Below are 10,851 nucleotides of genomic sequence, written 5' to 3'. Positions count from 1 at the left end.
ATTTTAGAAGCAGCTTAGAGGTTGCTTTTAGAAGCTGTTATAGATAAAAACACACTCTGCAGTTATTTTATGTACTGACAGCACTTTTAAAAATATTATTTACTAAACATGAAACTGTTTTACTTCATAGCTGATTATTCTCACAATACAGGCAGCAGCAATTTTTTTTAAAAGTCACAGCAATCTCAAACTAGCCCTTAGCCATAATGCCACCTTATTTTTCTTGTACATACTTGCATCTTCAAAGTAATTTGTTCTCTGACGATTTTTTCCTTCCACCTAAGAAAACCGATCGCTGATATCTCAGTTTACTCACTCTCTCTCTCTCTGCGACTCTCCCAGGGAAGCGCTCTTTCTTCCTCTTCGTCCTCTGACGAACCATTCGTCACTTTTGTTTCTCTAGCTTTCGGCAACAACGGTCAAGACGACTACGGCCTTCATCAACCCTAGCTATGACCTGAACGACGAGAGATCTCGGCGTTCCAAGCACAACGGCTATCTCTCGTCGTTCCAAGCACGACGGCCACTTGTCTAATTGAAGCATCTCGAGGTCTCTCTCACGTCGTTGGCGATCGATTCTCCCATCAATTGCATACACCTCCACTGGGAATGCGTTACACAATCAGATCACCGCAGTGTTTTCATCTTCGAGTCCCCGACATTGACTACGTCGTCTTTGATGTGTTTCTCTTTTTTGATTTTGTTTGAAATTAATTTTGTTTCAATTCAAAACCTGAGCTTTAGAACTAATATTGAATTTATATTGGATTCATTTCGTTGAAAGTGCAATTGGATGTATTGTAAAGTGGATATGTATCATCATAAAGCCAATTGATTATATTTGAATTGCAACTCATTCCCCTGTGTTTGGTTTGTGATTTTCATTTTGGTTCTGCTGCTTTAATAATAGAGTTATTTTGTGATTTTCGTTTTGATATCCTGTAGAAAAAGATATTGATCCTCTCTAAAAATGTTACTGGAATAGTTTTGATAAGCTACTATTACTATAAGACGAACCTATTATGCATTATTTGTTGGTTTATCTGTTTTTTTTTTTGGATAATTGATATACTGCAAAATAGCTACTGCTACAGTTTTGAAATGCTGCTGTCATGCTTTCCACAAGCTACTATCATTAGCAAACAAAGCTATTGTGCATTACTTATCAGTTACACTGTGTTTTCATTCATATCAAAACTAAAAGCTATCTGATTAATAGAGATAGGTGCTGCCGTCTTCATTCCTCAAATAACATAAAATTGTATATATTGATTGTTAAAAAAAAAAAATTACATATATTCATCTATATGTCATTCTTTTGATAGGAAAAAAAATCATAAGTCATAAAATACTAAAAATAACAATTTTTTTTATAAAACAATTATTATTAAGATTTGATGAATTACCTTATTGATTAATGTTGCCTTGATTCATAAATCTACTAAAAATCAAAGAAAGAGTAGCAAACTTCGGCTTGCGTTTCGTAGGAGAAGAAGTGGAAAGACGAGAGAAGACATAACAGAGAATGAGCAGGAGAGAAGAAAATAAGTGTATAAACCTAAATATTGTTTAAGTAAATTCATATTTGTGTATCTGGCCCAAACCCTAGGTTACTTGACCTAATGGTAATAGGGTTAAATTAGAATGATCTAGATTCCTATTTAATGTATGATTACCTTTTCTTGTATGATTCGGATTCTATGCATTGTAATCCTCTATATAAAGATGCTCATATTATCAATGAGAATACAGCAACAATTTTCTCTCAATTTCTGATTCCCTAAAACATGTTATCAGCACGAAGCCCTAACCCTGAAACCCTAAAAATCGTAGCCTTCAAAACCCCACATCGCAACTCATCGCTAACCCTACCTGGTTAGCCTCGCTGCCCCTGCAGTGCCCGCGAAGTTTCGCCTGCTCTCACGCTCCTGACCCGCGACACTTTGACCACACGACCCCGTGACAAATAGACCCCTCGAGCACGTCTTGAATCTGCTACCCCCGCAGCACTCTCTCTCGCTACTCCCAGCGAGCGCGCCCTGCATCTGCTGCCCCCGCAGCCCTACGCTTGCTGCCCCCACAACAGTTCTCGAGGCATCCCCGCAGCATCTCCGTAGCTGCCCTGCGGTATCCTTGCAGCGGTCCCGCACAGGCCCCTGCCGAGCCCTCGCGACTCCACTACCCCGAGACCTCGCGAATCTGCAACCCCGCGACCTGGACTCCGCGAACCCACGGCCTCATGACTCCGTGAACCTGCGACCCCTTGACTCCGTGAATCAGCGACCCCCGCGACTCCGCTACCACGCTGCAATCGTACAAGTCTACTTGCTCGTACTAGGACTGAAGCTCGCCTCCAAATCCTACGGTAAGGACCAAATACGTTCTACGATCCTAAGAGGCATGCTTTACTAAAAGTTCCCGTTTTGAAGTTTTTATTCTTTTTCTCTTCTTTTCTCGAGGACTTGCAACCTCCCTTCTTATACCCCCCTTTCTTCATCATAGGGGAGACTTAATTAAGCCGAAATGTGGGGGTTTGTGCTCACTCCAAGCTTGGAGCTTGTAGAATCCTCCAAACTAAGAGTTTGTTGAGAAGAAAACGATCGACCACATACATCGTTGTTTTGATCTAATCATAAACCCCTCTTGGAATCGGATTTTCTTGGAAGTGACTACGCTCAGAAAAACCCTAATTTCTTGGAAGCGACTACGCTCAGAAATTTTATATGTTTTTGTGGTAACCTTTTCGCTCCGAAACTAACCTTAATTTCTGGTTCTCTTTCAGGAAGAGTAACCTGAACAAATAGGACTTTGCTCCATTGGGAACAACTGGATCGGGATATCACAAGTGGGTTCGTGATGTCCGCCAACATCCAAAGGCTGATGGAATCCTGGATACGATTCTCGAGCCTAGCCAGGACATACTAACTGTTGAGCAAGCTCAAGCTTTGGAAGCAAATAGAGCAGCCTTAGAGGCAAATAAGGCAAAAGCTATCATCCTAATGACTCGTCATATGGATGATTTGCTCCAGTATGAGTGTATGAATGATGAAGACCCCAGAAGGTTGTGGGTCTCACTCGAAGAAAGATTTGGCAACGTCCGTGACTCCCTGCTTCCTGACCTAGAAGTGAGATGGCATAGCCTTCGCTTCTGTGATTTCAATTTAGTTCTTGACTACAACTCGGAAGCACTTCGCATTAAATCCTTAATGAAATTCTGTGGTAAAGAGATCACAGATGCGATGTTGATTGAGAAGACTCTCTCTACCTTCCCCGTCTTTGCATTGATGGTTACTAAAAACTATCGAATCGATGTTACTGTAGGGCTGATCACAAGGTTTCATGAGCTCATTGGAGCTATGAATGTCGCTGAAAAGCATGACAACATCTTTGTGAAGAACTATAATTCAAGATCCGTGGAAACAGAGCATATTCTAGAATCCAATTATAGTCGCGCCCCAAGGAGAGGGTGCCAAGAGCGAAACCCTAATCTCAGGAATACATTTGAACTTTCTAGTCCATATAATCGCTCTACTTGGGAAGGTAATAGCCAAAATAGGCGAACACGGAACAGAAGAGGTCAACGTGGAAAGAGAGAGAGAGAGGCAACACATCTGGCCATGTTGGTGGCACCACCAACACTAAAAGCCATCTAAATGACGCTTTCAAAGAGCCTCAATCAATGGAGTCTGAGCAAAGAGGTGTATGTTCTCGATGTGGAGCATCCGGTCATTGGGCACACATTTGTAGAGCTCGTGAAGAAATTGTGACCGCCAACAAAGCATATTGCGAAGTGAGAGAAGCTCACTATGTGGAACAACAAAATCAAGAAGATGATCTAGAATGAATGGTTGAAGACTACAAATCTAGCTGGGATCAATAGATTGCCAATTCTGTTTAAGACTTTATTTTTTCCAAGAGATGTAATAGTCAAGTGCCATATATGCATTAGCTAGCATTTTGGGATTAGATTTTCTTTGGTCAAAGAGACAATTATGTAACTCTGTTGGCTCATGACTAAAATTTTGAGTTCTTTTCATTATGAGTCCATTTTGATTCTGAGCATATGACTTTTTTACTACGATGGTTGGGCCATCAGTATTAATTCAAGGACATGGAATAGTCCAAGTTCCCCTTGCCAAATGGCACCTTGATTACTGTCACAAAAACTCTCTACACTCCTAGGGCAAATCGCACCTATGAATAGCCAACGGATTCCATGCGAAAACACGTGTAGAGAATGGAAATGAGTTCCTTCGCAATACCTCTAACGATTGCGAACAAAGGCGCATCTTAGAGAAGTTTATGTGTCTTTCTAGTGGACTCTATGTCATTATTTGAGCTATTAAATCCAATAAAGTTATGAGAGAAGATCTTTTGGATTTAGATCATATTGGCTTTGTCACGACAAGATAGGTCATCCTAGTCATGATATGATGATCCGTCTACTAAAGACTTCATATGAACATCATTTATTTTGAGCAAAAAGGAGCATGAATCAAAAGTTGAATTCTGAACTAAGTGTGACCACCGCCGCTGCCTCTGGAGCCACCGCCATCCACCACCTACCTAGGGCTGGCATAGTCCTTTTCCATGATGCCATGAATAGCATACATCATGGTGATGGCGCCCCAGGTGATGCTGCAATCACCAACTTTGCTTCAAATAGCGTTTCAGACGCTCATGCTAAACCAAAATCCTCATTGGTTGCTTCTAAAGCCTCTCGCTCGTTTTACAAAGCCCATTCCTTAGGGAAATTTGGACTGAGACCGTCCTATGCAAAGGATATGAAAATATTCATTATGTTCTTACATAGAATCCATGGGATTCTGTTGTCACGCCCCTGATTTTTAACACAATAAAAATCGATATATAATCTCATAATTATACATGCGTGATTGTTCAGTGATCAATACAAAATACCTGAAATTATTTTCCTTTTCAACCAAGTACATACTGATGCCTTGAACCCTCAGTGTCAATATATTACACGAGCTTACGAATTAAATTGCCAACAACAAAATAAAACGTAATTACTCCTCAAAGCTCACCACAAGCGGAAGTCTTAATAACGGTAAAGTCACAAAAATGGCTTCCTACCGTAAAGCTGCAAATGGCGCCATCTCAGCATGAGCCACGATTATCCTAACCTGCAGAATTAACCCCTACACCGTTTGAATGGTGTACCAGGTTACCACATAAGAAACCAGGTAAGCTTTTGCAAGCCCGTTTGAGTAACTCAAACACACACGCACAACTCACTCAACAAGGAATCCCATCAACTTGTGAGTAAGAATCACACACTCTGTTTTCCCAAAACAACACATTATTTTCCCAAAAGAAAACAACACGAGCCACCCCGTGACCCAAATCATATAATCTTTAACCTAACAATTCAAATATGATAAGTCGATCCAACCTAGATACAACAACAATCGGTCCAACCTAGACAAAACATCAACACCATCAATCATATCTATCGTTAACCTAACAAATAGAATATGATACGTAAGTCCTCCCCGGACATTTAAAAGAAAAAATCCTCGAAACTCTCTTTTAAAACACATACTCATGAGCATCAAATAGCTCTCTGCTACCCCCTATGATGTATATTGGCACAGACTAGAGTTCTAACTGATCGTAACCACTCGCCCTGCCACAGGCATGATTCTCGACTCCTTGTCAGACCCCGAACTTCACAGATCAAAACATCTCAAAGAAATCGCGATGGACCTAAAAGTGTTACACTGATTACAATTACCATCTATGACCTAATTCCAGTCACCATCTGTGACTCAATCTCGATCACCATCTGTGATCCACTCAATCTCAATCACTATCTGTGATCCACTCAATCTCGATCACCATTTGTGATCCAATCAATCTCAATCACCATCTGTGAGCCACTTAATCTCGATCACCATCTGTGACCCTTGTTACAAGGACTAATACATTTAAAATGAGTCACACTTGACTCAAAATGTAACATCAAGCTAAATATTTTTCAAACAATATAAAACATCTTTTTCCACAATATCGTTTCCTGAAAAGTCACATTCAACAATAATATGAACTCATCATGCATATTATTTATCATACATCATCCACAAATATATATATATATATATATATATTATATATACGTAGTCATTCGCTCAGGAATGCATATTAATATCAACTATAGTTTGCAGTTAAATAAATAACGCCAAAACAATAATGGTAACTCCGTTCTTAAATGAACGTTGTGTGATTACTCACTTCGAAACTCCCGCTGCGTCTTCAATATAGCACAAAGCAGCCAATCCACAAAATAATCGTCCAAAGTACTTCGTCAAGTACCTAACACATACGGTTCCAACTTAGTAACGATTCACATTTGATTTAAGTTCGAAACTCCTGTTTTGAACTAAAATCCCCAAAGTGGCGCCAATAGAGGAAAAACCACATCCGAGACCTCCCAAAGTCTGCGGAATACTTCAACGATCGATATGACCAACCCACAAGTCGATCGGAAGCTCGAATCTTCACGGATATAATAAATCGACCGGTATGAAACCGTATAAATCATAACAAATTCATACGAACTCTAAAATTTGCATATTATATATCGAAACGCTCGTACCAACGAGTATAACATATATAATACCAAAAGCAGTTCCCTACATGGCCGAAAAGCCACCAGAACGACGCCACAGGCAGTGGAGCACCGCCGCCGGCCAAAACTCAATATTTCACAAAACTCCCAACATCAAAGCTGTTCATCTAAGCATGCTTGTGAATTTTCATAACTAGCTCGAAGTCAGAAAACAAGCATAAAGGGTCGAAAACTAGTTTACAGTTATCTCAAAAATAAGATTCATATATGATCAACCAGCAGCAACCTAGTGATGTACCAATTGAGTTATTGTTAGATTCTTTAGCTTTTATTTTTTTTAAATAAACATGCACCCTAGCATGTATATAATAAAAAAAACTTATAGATAAATATTATAAAACTTTATATGAAGCTAAAATTTAGATTTAAATGATTTTGTAAGTATCTAATTATATATATTGTCTCTTGATCAATAGTTCATATAAAAATTTAACGAGGGAATCCAACAAAGAATATAGATAAGGGCATGGACCGAGTACAACATGGCAAATATTTTCAAAGAAATACTTAATCCAAGCGATGATGATGAGCCAACGAAATATTTTTCAATATGGGAAGATAAGAAATTTGTAATTACTTGTGCATTTGGTGTCCTCTTTGATTATTTTATCAGCTATATTCTTGTAATTGTTGAGGATAAGATGTTCTTCTAATAGGACGTGATCCTGATGTGGATATATGTTGGTTTACAATAAACCATTGATTTGTTTTATGTCTTAGATATTTTAGTTTTTACTATGAGAATTCTTGTCAAACGGAATGCAAATATGACAGTTAGGGCACGCATACTTCAGTGGTTACCTACTATACCTCACATTTATCTCTTTCTTCCCATTACACAGGTATGTAGAGGCCTTTCTAGCTCAATTATATTTATTTGATTATACTCCTCTAAAGTTAGTATATATTTGACAAGTTATGTAAATTTGTAAACTTCAAGTCATCTAAAGTTAAATAATTCAAAATTTTCAACCTATAAGATCACTATTATCTTCTGAAAGTACTATTATCTTCACAACATCTACATACTATTTACTAAATGTGACAATACTATAAAGAATGTGGAATAAGGATAATTAAGCGATATTACACATTTGGATTGATTAAGCAAAGTCTTATTGTAGAATTTGGAATAGGAAGATGGCTTTAAGCTACATTGTATTTTCTTTTGTTATTCATTGCTTTTCATGTAAGTTCTAATGTCATATAGCTCTTAATTTTGAATGACTAAAAAAGAATGTTATCAAAAAGAATACCTAATCCAAGTGATGATGAGCTAATGAGATATTTTTCGATATGGGAAGATAAAATATTTTAGTCCTAGTGTGGGAACATAGGGATGGAGAAAGAACATTACGTTAGACTTGATGAAATGTACACGTATAACCGAGTGTGGCAAAGTGTGGCATTGTAGTCCACCAAAACATATCCAATGTGTCACTAATAAAACTCGATCACATTTTCTCCAATTAAACTATAAGCATCTGATCCTAAATCTCAATTATGGTACGTAATATGAGGACAAATCATATGGTTTTATAGTCTTCTCTAATGCCTTAAAGGCTACTAGAACTCTATCACCAGAAATCTTCAAACGAACACGTTTCGTCTTTAAATAGAAAAACATCTCTCTTAGTGTTCTTGGAACTATATTTAGTGGTATTGTGGTAATTAATCTCCACATACTCTTATAATTTTTCACAACTTGAATAGGAATGTCATCTTCATCTTGTTCACGACATCATGAACTCACATCTTACATCCTCTCAAGTAATCTTTTCCTAGCCTCAAAGTATTATTTTCATATCCTTCAAGTTTCCTAATCCTACAAGGTTTCCTATAAGTAAACTCTTAAAACCAACAACACCAACGTAGGAATTAATATTCTAAAAGTGCATTCAATAATTCAAACTGGAACTGTGCAAGCCTTTAGTTCCCTCTATAAGATTTCATTTTGTAGTTCTATAATCACATACATGTCCTAACTATCAGTTTTCTCCTAACTTCATATCCATATTGTTCATTACATTTTCAGAAGTGATTTGTGTTTGTTAAAAAATTAGATATTTAATTAGTTGGGTTATAATTAGCGGTCAATGTTTACAGTTATCTCATAAATAAGATTCAGATATGATCAACTAGCAGCAGCTTAGTGATGTAGCAATTGAGTTAAGATTAGATTCTTTATCTTTTATTTTTTTAAATAAACATGCACCATAGCATGCAGATAATAAAAAAAAAACTAGCAGAGCCCACGCACTATGTGTGTGGAGAGAAGTTAAAGATAGTGGAGAAACTTCTCGTACAACTACCACATTTATTGTTTTTTTTTTATTCTTTTGTTTTCTATTATACAATTTACCATATTATTTTTATTGATTAATTAGATGAATCTAAAACTGAAATTTTTTACCAATTTAACTTTAAATGAGATAAATTTCGACTATTTTTAATAAATCTATACTATAATATTCTCTATTCTCTTAATAATAGTATAAATTTATAGATGAATATTATAAGACTTTAAATGAAGCTAAAATTTCGATTTAAACAAATTTGTAAGTATCTAATAATACATATTGTCTGTTAATCAATAGTAGTTCATATCAAAATTTAACGAGGGAGTCTGGCAAAGAATATGGAGGTGGGCATGGAGCAAGTACAACGTGGCAAATATTATCAGAGAGAATACTTAATCCAAGTGATGATAAGCCAACAAAATATTTTCCAATATGGGAAGATAAAATATTTTTAATTGCTTGTGCATTTGGTGTCCTCCTTAATTCTTTTGTCAGCTACATTCCTATAATTGTTGAGTATAAATTGTGTTTCCAATGCGACGTGACATTGATGTGGATATATGTTGCTTTACGATTAGCCATTGATATGTTTTATACCATGAATATTTTTATTTTTTACTTGACGAATTTTTGGCAAACGGGATGCAAATATGATAGTTAGGGCACGCATGTTTCAGTGGTTACCTACTATGTCGCGCATTTATCTCATTCTTCCCATTACACAGGTATGTAGAAGTCTTTCTAGCTCAATTTCGTATTTGATTTTATTATAATCTTCCAAAGTTAGTATATATTTGACAAGTTATGTGAAATTTGTAAACTTCAAGTCATAAAGTTAAATAATTCAAAATTTTCAACCTATAAAATCACTATTATCTTCTAAAAGTACTATTATCTTCACAACCTCTACATACCATTTACTAAATGTGACAATACTATAAAGAAGATGGAATAAGGATGATTAAGTGATATTGCACATTTGAATTGATTAAGCAAAGTCTTAACATAGAATTTGGAATAAAAAGATGGCTTTAAGCTATATTGGACTTTCTTCCATTATTCATTGCTTCTCACATAAGGTCTAATCTCATATATAGCTCTTAATTTTGAAAGACACAAAAAGAAATTAGAAGGAAAACAAAAAATATGTTTCAATCTTCACCTTGCTAGTGCTTTTGGCACAGCTGCGAGAGAGAGCATGGCTGAAGATGAGAGTTTATACCTAGGGTGGATGACAGTGTCGTAAAAACTAAAATAATGAGGGCAAAACCGTCTTTTTCGATATCAGCTCCGCTTAACCATCACTGTTAGAGCATCTCCAACCATTTAGTCATAAGCCAAAGCCATATGCAAAATTTGACTCCCCTAGTGTCATCACTATTCATTCAATTTTTCCATCTCCAACCATGTTTAGTCAAAAGCCAAAGTCATTTAATAAATTAATCATTTTAGAGAATTAATTAACTACAATATGAATTTATTTATCATACATAATTATGTTATATAATATATCGTCATTAATTGATTAAAAAAATTATTTATTTATTTTTGGGAATCTATATATTCGTGCCACGTGTCAATGCTATTCGGATTCGATATCTTATCTCTATCTCGGTTGAGATTTTATTTATCACGTGATAAGATAAGATTTTCTAGCTCAACTTTATTACCGATTCTAATGCCACGTGTCAGTCATTGAAAGGCTGGTTAGATTGCGTTTTTGATTTTTATCTGCCACGTGTCGTATCCTATCTTCAGATATCCTTTTCCAACCCTCCATAAATACGGAGTCATTCACTCCATCATAGCTCACCAATTCACAAACACATCTCTTCTCATATCAGAAGCTTAGAAATTCTGAACTTCGTTTTCATTTTATATTTTTGGTTCCTTGTTGCA

The sequence above is a fragment of the Rosa chinensis genome, chromosome 4 (genome assembly GCF_002994745.2).
Source record: "Rosa chinensis cultivar Old Blush chromosome 4, RchiOBHm-V2, whole genome shotgun sequence".
NCBI lineage: Eukaryota > Viridiplantae > Streptophyta > Magnoliopsida > Rosales > Rosaceae > Rosa > Rosa chinensis.
The sequence above is the reverse complement of the archived record's forward strand: the minus strand, read 5'-3'. Positions refer to the sequence as shown.